Source organism: Alnus glutinosa, chromosome 9 (assembly GCF_958979055.1).
Source record: "Alnus glutinosa chromosome 9, dhAlnGlut1.1, whole genome shotgun sequence".
NCBI classification, from domain to species: domain Eukaryota; kingdom Viridiplantae; phylum Streptophyta; class Magnoliopsida; order Fagales; family Betulaceae; genus Alnus; species Alnus glutinosa.
Genome location: NC_084894.1, coordinates 24,359,936 through 24,370,742, shown reverse-complemented (window position 1 = coordinate 24,370,742; position 10,807 = coordinate 24,359,936). Strand labels below are relative to the sequence as shown.

The following is a 10,807-nucleotide window of genomic DNA, read 5'->3' as shown; positions in this document are numbered from 1 at the left end:
AATTCGAGGAACTACTTTCATTTATTTATTAAATTGTTTTGTTTTATCCACTTAAACACAATATCCACACACACACACACACCAAGAGAGAGGAGAGGCATTACAAATATCCATACTTCTTTAACTGGGATGGGTCTAGAATGCATGTCTCCTGAATGCTTGAATTTGAGCAATGATCTTCAACGTATGCCACACTTGTAACGAATTGGCCGGGGGTTGGAATATGCTTGTGTACGTAGAGAGAGTGGCTTCCTAGTAAGTAAGATAAAAAAAGAACGAAAAACTACAACAGAGTATAAAATTTGAAGAACCACTCATCTAGTTTCTGCAAACACTACTCAAATAACGATCCATATATAAAGCTTGCAACAACTGAATTTATTTTGTTGTACTATGTAAGGCTTAAGTAGACTAGTACCTAATATCATTTTCAAAGTCTAGATTTAGTGAAAGAAACGGTATATACAACATATTCATCACAAGTTTTTCCTCTCTTCACTCCAACCTCCAAGTGATCTATAAGCTTTCTATGTCGCACTGCTTGATTGGTCCCATGCATAGCTTCAAGATCTAGCATCAGACATGCAGTCGATTCAACGACCACTTTTCAGGATTGAATCAGTGCTACCCATGGAAGGGGCAGAAGCCAGGGTAAAAGGAAATGACATGAAATCAGATGATTCAGAACTTGCAAATGGACCAAAAGCACTGTCACGTGGTAATTCTTGCAGATCAACATCGCCATCCAACAGCTGCATCACTTGCCTCATGCTAGGCCTAGCTGTTGGCATTGCATGTGAGCAAAATAGGCCTATTTTCAAAACCAATTCCATTTCCTCCACCACATAATTACCTTCCAATCTTGGGTCACTGGCATCAAGGATAGCATCTTTTCTCCAGCACTCAGAGACCCAATCAACCAAAATCACCCCTTGGGCCAGTACCCCTATCGGCCTCCTTCCACAAGCCACTTCGAGAATGAAAGCCCCAAAAGCAAACACATCACTGCAAGTGGTTGCCCTTCCTGTTCTAGTAAGCTCTGGAGCCAAATAACCCACAGTCCCAACTACATGGGTGGTTTGAGGATTGGTTCCATGGTCGTATAATCTGGCAAGTCCAAAATCTCCAAGCCTTCCATTTAATTCAGCATCTAATAGAACATTGCTTGCTTTTACATCTCGGTGCAGAACAACCTGTTCCCACTCTTCATGGAGGTAAAGAAGGCCAGCTGCTACTCCTCTGATGATTCGAAATCGTTGAAACCAGTTAAGGTTTGGATTTTCATTGCTATATAAGAACTTGTCAAGGCTTCCGTTGGGCATATAATCATAGACCAATAGGAGTTCTCCCCTTTGTCGGCAATAGCCCAGGAGCTGCACCAAGTTCCTATGCCTCAGTCTTCCCATGCTAACGATCTCAGCAACAAATTCCTTCATCCCTTGTTTAGAATCATGGGAGACTCTCTTCACTGCAACTTGAAGATTAGACGAAGGAAGTATTCCCATATAAACCTTTCCGAAACCTCCTTTTCCAAGAAGCTCCGTGTCTTTGAAACCTTTGGTTGCTTTGTGGAGACTCTTATAGCTGAACCTGTGGGGACCATACTCTTCCTCCCAATCTTCACGTATTTCTTCATATTTCTTCCTCCTCAAAATGTAAGCAGCTCCGGTGACGGTTATCAGCACAAGAGCTACTGCTATGAGAGAAGTTGTTATCACTGGGCCTGGTTTCGCTCTTTTCTCGTGTCTGGGAAGTGGAGGAAGTCTCGAAATTTCAAGGCTTTGTGATGGTCCACTTTTATTAAAGCTCCATCCCAGAATGTAGTGGTAACTTACAAGTGTAGTGCCTGAGGTTGAAGAGAAACCGACATACATGGATTCCAAGAGAATTTGAGACAGATCGATGTGTCTTGACAAGAGAGGCCTGTTTGGTTTTGGGATTTTGGTTGGGGCAAGTGTTACATTCAGTAACTTCTCTGCTTCATTATAGTCTATCCAAAGATGCATTGGATTTCCACTCCTGAGCCCCAAGCTTATATTCTTCCCTTCTTTATCGGTAAAATACGTTGCAGGAGCTGATTCAACGGATTCCAGGCCGTTGACATCGATTCCCACATGGTTGTTATCAATATCTCCAAATTCAGCGTTCTTAACAGTATCAAGCTCGATGGCCAAGATGTGATTTTCAGGAAGGCCGTTATTGGAAGAATTGAAGAGCCCCATAGATTGATGTGCTTCGGCATGGGTGAAGTCCCTCGTGGGACTGATGGTGAAGGCAATGCCATGACCACCAAAATTTTGCACTTGAGGAACCATGGCAAACACAAAGTTTGTAGAAAATGAAAGAGACGAAGTTAAAGTTGATGAAGTACTTGTGTTGAATTTTATAGGAAATTGGTAAAAAGCGTGACCAGGTTGCTGGTATGAAATGTTGGTTAGCTGCAATAAACCATTGCTGTGGATTACTGCAATTCCATCAAGATGCAGCTTGGCTTGCTTGGAATGTTGGAAACATAGAAAAGTATTAGAAAATGAAGTGATCTAAGAAACGTAGCCATTGGGTAGAGAGGAAAAAAGCCTGCTAATTTTAAACAGAAAGCGTTTTTTTTTTTTTTTTTTGGTTGTTGGTGTAAACAGAGGGCTGAAATTTTCTTCCTCTTTCTTTGTTTTTAGTTTTTAATTAAAAAGATTAACAAACAGCCAAAGGGGTAGACTGTCAATTAGGGGTTGTGATTGAAAAAGTAGTCTTTGGTTTCCGGACGAAACCGGCGTTTCCTGTTGCTGAGAGGTCTCCCCTCGGCGGCTCGTGTACCTCACGCGCCGTCACGGCTGCTGGCTCCCACTGCTCCTCCTCCTACCGGACTTCTGCTGTTACTGTTTGTGTTTTTATTTTGTTGTTTTGGGCTTATTTGTTGTATCCCTCCCCCCGGTTTACTCCTGTTATTGTGTTTGGATCCTTGTGACTCAATACACTTGTGATATCACCTTTACTGGTGGACCCAACCACTTTCCCTCCAAAGAGATTAGAAGACCGACTAAAAATTGTGATAAGGAAAACGACTTTTTAACCTCTTCCTATTGATGGATCAGATGTCATTACTCATCATTTATCGTTTTGCATTTTTTCAAAGGACAATAGAAAAAAGATTCTTCTAATGCCTTCTAACCAATAACTCCACAAGGACAGAAAATTGTCCCAATATTAATTACCTTCGTACTTGGCAATCTTCCCACCATTTGAAATAAATATCTTCGGTGTGTTTTCAATGAATTTTTTTTTGTTTTTTCTTTCTATGGCTTCCTTTGCCGATTTGTGTTCTCATGTCAAACTTACAATTATGTAGAGATATAAATATTAGATTATACAGGTCAATTCTAACTTAACTCATTAATCTTAATTAATTTTTTAAAAAATTGTTAACTCTAACTATGAGCAATTTTTATCCTCATTGCAAGGTTCATATCAACTACTTGTCCCAACTTGATTTTTATAGGCGGTCATATATATATAAATGAGTAATGTGACTATTTAAACTCAATTATCACGTTCATTTTACCATTCTAATAGTGACATACTTTATGGTTACTTATTTTTGAGAAAAAAAAAAAAAAAAAAAAATCGAAACTTGTTTCAGAAAAAATTCAACCTTCATGTACGTGCTTTGATTTTGCCCAAAATCTCGTCAGGGTGTGTTTGTAATAAGTTACGGGAGACTATTGAAAACTTGTTTTGGTCCCATCATCTTCACGTAATTGTGTATATATTGCTATGATATATCAATCCATAATAATTAAATAATCAATTTTGTGATGCCTAAGGTATTTTCATGGTACACCGAGTACATGGAGCTTTTATTATTCATCGTGTGCAGGCCTGCAGTGAATTAATGTTCTTGCCCAAGCTTGTACAAGCTGATCTGCTTCATTTAGGGTGGTAGCTCATGTTTGCATATCCAATTCAGATCATGTCAAAATATGGATATAAGCTTATATAGGTTAACTATAATCTGGTCCGTTTAATTAAACTAGTAAATTTCTTCAACCTTAACTCTCTAATTTTGTATTGGGTTTGTGTCGAGTTCGCAAATCATGTAAAAAATTATCTGTCATCATGTCGTGTGTTGGGTTCGGGTCATATTAAAGTATAGGAATAAGACTATATAGATCAACCATAACCCGACCTATTTAATTAAAGAGATCTGACTCTTCAATCATAACCCTTTAATTTTGTGTTAAATTCATATCGTATTCGCGAGTCGTGTTAAAAATTAACAATTCTAATTTCATCTAATGAGCCAATTAAGGGAAGACCATCCCTTGCCTTATTAAATGTAGGGCTCTAATAGAGTCGAGTATTAAATGTTTAAATTCTGTTTATTTATTAAACAAACCAAGTTTATATAAGTGAGTATCGAACGGGTCATTGAACGGACTTGTTAATTTTTATTACCCTAATTAATTGGATGGGTGAAGATAACTATAAACTATTTCAACCGACAAATATTATAATGATAAGGTTATTTGTGATGCGCTTGAAATGGACGCGGATCATGTCTTGGCAATTTGATGTCGATGTTCCCTGTAAAGGAGGAGACAATATGTGTACGTGTTTGCTTTGGAAGGGCACAAGATTGCAATACTTCATTCCAAATAAGTTTCTAAAAATTCCAAAAGAAGATAGGGACGGAATTCAACAATACTCAAAAATCAAAATGAACGGTTGAAGTATCATCCATCACGTGGGATAAGTTAGTTAGGTTTTGCTATTTTTTAAGGGTATTTTTGTCGTAATAAATGAAAGAAAAAGATAATATAAAGAAAATTAAAGAGGAATAATAAAATAGAGACAATAGTTTTTACGTGATTCGGTCTATGACTTACATCTGCATGATAGAGCTAAAAGGACTATATTATGCTTTTATTCGTTGATCATTTTACAATAAAAATTGAGATAGATAAAAATTGATTGATTTGATTACAATCAAACTCAATTACATGCAATCAACCGTATGAAAGGAAAATAACGTACAATATTAATACAATATATTTCCTTTTAATATAGGAAATATATTTCCTAACAATAAATTCATTAGGAATCTTGTTTGTTAAGAATTAAAAGTCTTTATTTATAATAATTAAGAATTCCTATTCCTTAAGGATCGGATTAGGTCATTGGGAGTCCTTATTTAATTTGTTCATGATTAATTTTACTAAACTTAGGATTATAATTTGCAGTAGTACTCTATATAAAATCATGTTTTAGTGTTATTTTTCATTATCCTTCATTGAATAAAATTTCTTTTATGGGTGTTTCTCTATTTTCTTAGTAGATTCTAGTTATCTTTTTGATAAACTTCATATACCTTTTGGAGTGATTATGAAAATTCTTGTTGTCTCCACCTTTCGCTGCATTAATAATGGTCACCCTTTCTACAATCTGTCATACTATGTTTAGGTTCATCACATTTAAAACAATGTGGTGGGACACTAGTTGAAACTTCCTTAAGGTTGCTGTAATGCTCTCTTTATTTTGGTATTTTTATTGGTAATTTGTAACTGAATAAACGGTCAATAAATTATAGAACGAAGGATTAATGGATTAAATATTCAGATATTTCGAGAAACTTGAACTTCCAATTGAAAATACAATGGCTAATTCGAGCTCAGCTAGCCAGCTCCAAGAAATGAAATGACAAAATGTTTCACAATGATCGATCTTTGATATTTTCTCTATTGCATATAATAGAATTAAACTCGTCATCCTCATCCACGAAACATTGATTTGGTTGACGGCAACTCCCATCAGCACCTTCTGTGGTGGCAAATTGCTCAAACAGTGTGCCAATTTGATCCCCAAATCGCTCAAATTGCTCTTCCAGTCATTGTAAACGTATCGCGCGTCAATTGTTCATCACGTGTTGTCTTATCGTGTTCATACGCATCGCCAATACTTTCATCAGTTTCATGCCTATTTCCACCTCCACGTGCAGGGAAAGAAAAACTGGTTATGCGGGGCACCACAAAACTAAGAAAAAAATGAAGGGATTGCAAGAAAATAGAAGAAAAATCACTATTAAAATATTTATTATTTAAAAACTAAGAACATATATATATATATATATATATATATATATATATATAACTGAAAGTCTGGCGGCCAAGACGCCCTTACTAGGCTTAAATAAAATTCTAGCGAGATTCTGCATAAAACTGTAGGCTATTACATCTACATCGCAAATAATCAATATTCAAATCAAACATGCAGTCGTTAACTTTCATTTCTTTACTAAATTGTTTTGGGAAAAAATACAATTTAACTTCCCAAACTACCATTATTTTTTCGAATGGCCCTCTAAAGTACCAAGATTTGCATCATGTCCTCCCAAACTACTGAAACCTTCGAAAAATGCCCATTTTAGCGAAATATTCCCATAATACCTCTGTCACGTGTCATTTTTCAATTAAAAAATTTTAAAACTTAAAAAAAATTATTGCGATCTACCGGAAGACATACTGCTTTTTTATTTTTATTATTCATCATGTGCAGGCTGACTTGCATGAATTAATGTTCTTGTACCCAAGTAACCCAAGCTTGTACAAGTTGATCTGCTTCATTTAGGGGTGGTGGCTCATGTTCGGGTGTCGAGTTTAGATCGTGTTAAGGTATGTGTGACGACCCGTTTTTTTTTTTTTTATTATTTTTTTTTTTTTTGTTGTTGTTGTTGTTGTACAAAACATTTACATATACATTAATCTCTTATAATATAAACAGGTCTTCACAGTAGCACGACGATATGTCGCAAAGCCAACATATGATACATCAGAATATAACATCTATTCATCTATGCAGCCGGAAACATAAACCTAAATAGCGGAAATCATAACATAAACTTCTATTACAAATAATCATAGACAAAGAGTCATATTACTTCTATCTGTTTAAGTCTTTCCTCAATATAAATACATAACAGAAATGGCTTTACAAGATTAAGTGACACACGCGTCACAAGCCATAAACCAAACTTATAAACAAGTGGACGACCCGTGGTCCACCAATTACGACCGTTGCAGCGTGCTACAAACATAACATCCGATGTACCCTTCTACAATGCTATTGACTACGACCGGAATACCTGCAGCCAAACAAACATCTGTACGGTTGTGGGGGTTTGCCACATCCGTATAGGTGGAATTATGAGCCCACCGTCTTAGCATAAATAAATACACTAAGACCTCAGAGGTATACTATTCACTGAGTTTTCGCAAAGAACCAACTCTTCTTTTTCTAGTCATGCATACACTATATCAGCCACCAATTTTATAAACTTTTGTTTGAAAATCCCCATAGCTGATATAGCAAACACCGACTAATAAAAAACATTTAAACATACTAGACAGCTAAGATTATATGTAGAAGATACGTTATAGGAAACAATGGCATTTAAATCATGCAACCATCCGATAGAAATATACATAAATTCTTTTCCATTGAGACTCTTATGTATACTAATACGTCTAGCAAAACTACTCATAGTATAAAAACATCACACTCATGAAAACCATGCTATACATGCTCATGTAAGTTTCTGTTGTATTCCTATGGGGCGTTGGTCCCCCAAATCTAGTTCATGTGTATGTTCCTAAGGGGCATAAATCTCCCAATACTAGTTCATGTGTCATTCGTATGGGGCGTAAATCCTCCTGGGGCGTCGGTCCCCCCATAGTTCATGCGTGTGTTCGTATGGGGCGTATGTCCCCCCACTAGTTCATACGTAAGGGGCGTATATCCCCCACTAGTTCATGCGTTTGGGGCGTAGATCCCCCTGGGGCGTAGATCCCCCACTAGTTCATGCGTTTGGGGCGTAGATCCCCCTAGGGCGTATATCCCCCTTCTAGTTCATGTGTTTGGGGCGTAGATCCCCCTGGGGCGTATATCCCCCTTCTAGTTCATGCCTATGGGGCGTATATCCCCCTTCTAGTTCATGCCTATGGGGCATGGATCCCCCTAATAGTTTGTTTATGCGTTCATGTTTCATGCTCAATGCTCAATGCTCATGCTTAAATACTATACATTTAATTTCATAATCATGCTTTTAACACATGCTTTCTTTATAAAACATAAACAGTTCTACATGTCATTTCTTAGACGATTTTCATAACTTAAATCTCCAACTTATACTCACTCTAAAATCACATATCATATTCATATTTCAAAACATCATCATAATTTCAATATACTCAAAAGTACTCAAAGCATCCAAAACAGATCATAATCAACATACAGTTGGTTCAGATTTGTAAAACACTATACATTTTGCAATTCATCATATATGAAAATAATACTTCTCAGTGAGTAGAATACTCACCTTAGCTGCATTGGACTCATGACTCCAACATTCCCCCGTGTTCTAGTTACTTGAACTCTAGATTGGAGAACCAATTAAAGTCTCCAATCCGAACACGATCCTGCAAACATTGGTAACGTTAGACTACACTATTGAATCCCATACTCTATAGCATCTTATCTACCCGCGTGCTCACACGTCGCATAACCAGCTTGTAAAGCTTAATTCGACACTTTTAGCTACTCTTAGGTTAACACTTAGGTTTAGGTTCATATTTTGTTCCACTATAATCTTTAAGACACATTTGTTATTTTATGTCTCTTTATTATCGTTACATCATATTGTCATTATTGTTACTATTTTTATAGCTTATTGCTTATGTACTAACTTAGCATTATTTACCGGAGTCATATTCATGTATATGTCTGTGTATGTGTATGTATATATATATACACACATGCAACGCTTAATAGGCTTAAACCTGATCTAACACTTGGTATACATATATAGGTAAATTGGCTACCACGTTCCCTTATTATCATTATTGACTATAAGCCTTATAGTTGGTTATCCATTTAAGCTAAGTGTATTCAATCCATATACATATATATGTGTACATATGTATAAAGTGCTTATTAAGTTAGGCATAAACCCATAATACGCTTAGGTATTTCATATTGCATAAGTAGACACACTAATCATCTAGTTTTATTATCAATTGACTTTGGAGTCTATTTATGTATTTCTATAATGTCACTATTTTATATTTGTTGTCTTAAGGTTTATTTGGACAATTTACCATTCTTTGACGTTCTTATCCTAATCGTTGTCCCTTATGATGTAAATATTAAGCTTTAGATTTATAGCTTATTTCGTTTCTTATCCTTAAATACAATTTCTAATATATTCAATGTTTTATCCTTATTAACTACTAACCATGTAAGTAGTTTAGATTTAGAACTTTTAATCTTATTTAACATTATAATTTAATAACTCTTATTAAACTAACTTACAATCGCATATTATAATATATATTCATTTATTACACTTTAATTATTTAATTATTCGTTTTCCTTCATTGTTTGTTTCATTTTCTCATATGGTGCTAAGACTAAAGTCCTTTGGTCTCATTCGGTTCATATAAGCATAATAAAGGCCCAACTTTAATTCCTAACCATATTTGTCATCTATACAAAGAGTCTAAATACATTAACTTCAAACCCTTCTCCAACAAGACAACGCAAAGATTAACTACAATCATCAACTAAACCATATTCCACCAAACATTCTCTATTCAATTTTAAACCTTTCTTCAACCAACAATTAACAATCCATCCTTAGGTTAATAATCAACTTTTACATCAAAAACCCAAAATCAAGACTACAAGTCTAACTCAATACAAATCACATAACCATACTTGCAACCCAACACAAATTCATATATAATTCCTAGCAAATGAGGGCTTCAAATAACCGTAAACCAACATTATCACTCCATTAAAAACTCCTAAATCCAGATTTGGATTTCCGTAAACTACTCTTCAAAATCACTTTCCGATCATGCACCAATAATCTTCAATAGAGTATTAATCATAAGTTAACATAATCATCAATTTACAATTTCAAAACCATACTTGAATTTCATAGAACACCCATCAAAAGCACCCCAAGAGCTATAGCCCATAAACACAACTTCCTGGAATTCCCATCAAGCAAAACCCCAAAATACACATACACAATTGAGTCCAAAAAGAAAATACCTAAAATACAAAATATCATAAACGCAACTCTATACCCATGACCAACCGAAACAGGGGAGATCACAACCCACACCAAGCAACCGGCCAAACACAAGCAATCGGCCAACCAAAACCCACATGGTTCTATAAATTCTCTCCTCAAAATACTTAGCATAAAGTAACAATAATTATAAGTAAAATCAAAAGAATTTGTAGGAAGTTACTTACATAGGGGATTTTCATTCTACACCGAAAATTCCACCAAAAATCCCTGAAAATCGCACCTTTGGCTACGTTGGTGTCGACCCATGAACAACCCACCGAAGGATCGGGTCTCTCTTTGTTGGTTTCGGGTTCATGGGTTCAACGGGTTCTCAAGCTTATATCGGTTCTCTCTCTCTCTCAATCGGTCTCTCATGGTTGGGGGTGTGCGCGTGTGTGTGCCGAAGAAAAGAGATAGGAAGAAATGGAGAGGGCGGTACGTGTGTGATAAGAAGGGAGGAATGGAAGAAGAAGAAGAGAAAAGGAAAGAAAAGGGAATAGGGGCTGTGCGTGAATGCCAAGGGAGAAAGGAAAAAAAGAAAGAAAAAGAAGAAAGAAAAGAAAGAGAAAAGGGAAAAGGACATGTGTTTGGTGGAGAAATAAAGGGAAGGGATAATGCAATCTTCCATAGACCAATAACAAGCTGACACGTGGCAAGGAAGAGATTTCTCTTTATTTTAAA

At 36.0% G+C, this 10,807-nt stretch overlaps 1 long non-coding RNA gene and 1 pseudogene across 1 annotated transcript; both read right to left on the bottom strand.

Annotated features, from left to right (window-relative positions):
* Positions 1-443: 443 nt before the first annotated feature.
* Positions 444-2,557, bottom strand: LOC133878177 (L-type lectin-domain containing receptor kinase SIT2-like; annotated as a pseudogene).
* Positions 2,558-6,868: 4,311 nt separating this feature from the next.
* On the bottom strand, positions 6,869-10,671 carry LOC133878178 (uncharacterized). Its single transcript, XR_009901846.1, has 3 exons — positions 10,312-10,671; positions 8,366-8,465; positions 6,869-7,150 (listed from the first exon to the last, which is right to left on the bottom strand). It is a non-coding gene; the product is annotated as an uncharacterized LOC133878178 (long non-coding RNA).
* Positions 10,672-10,807: the final 136 nt, after the last annotated feature.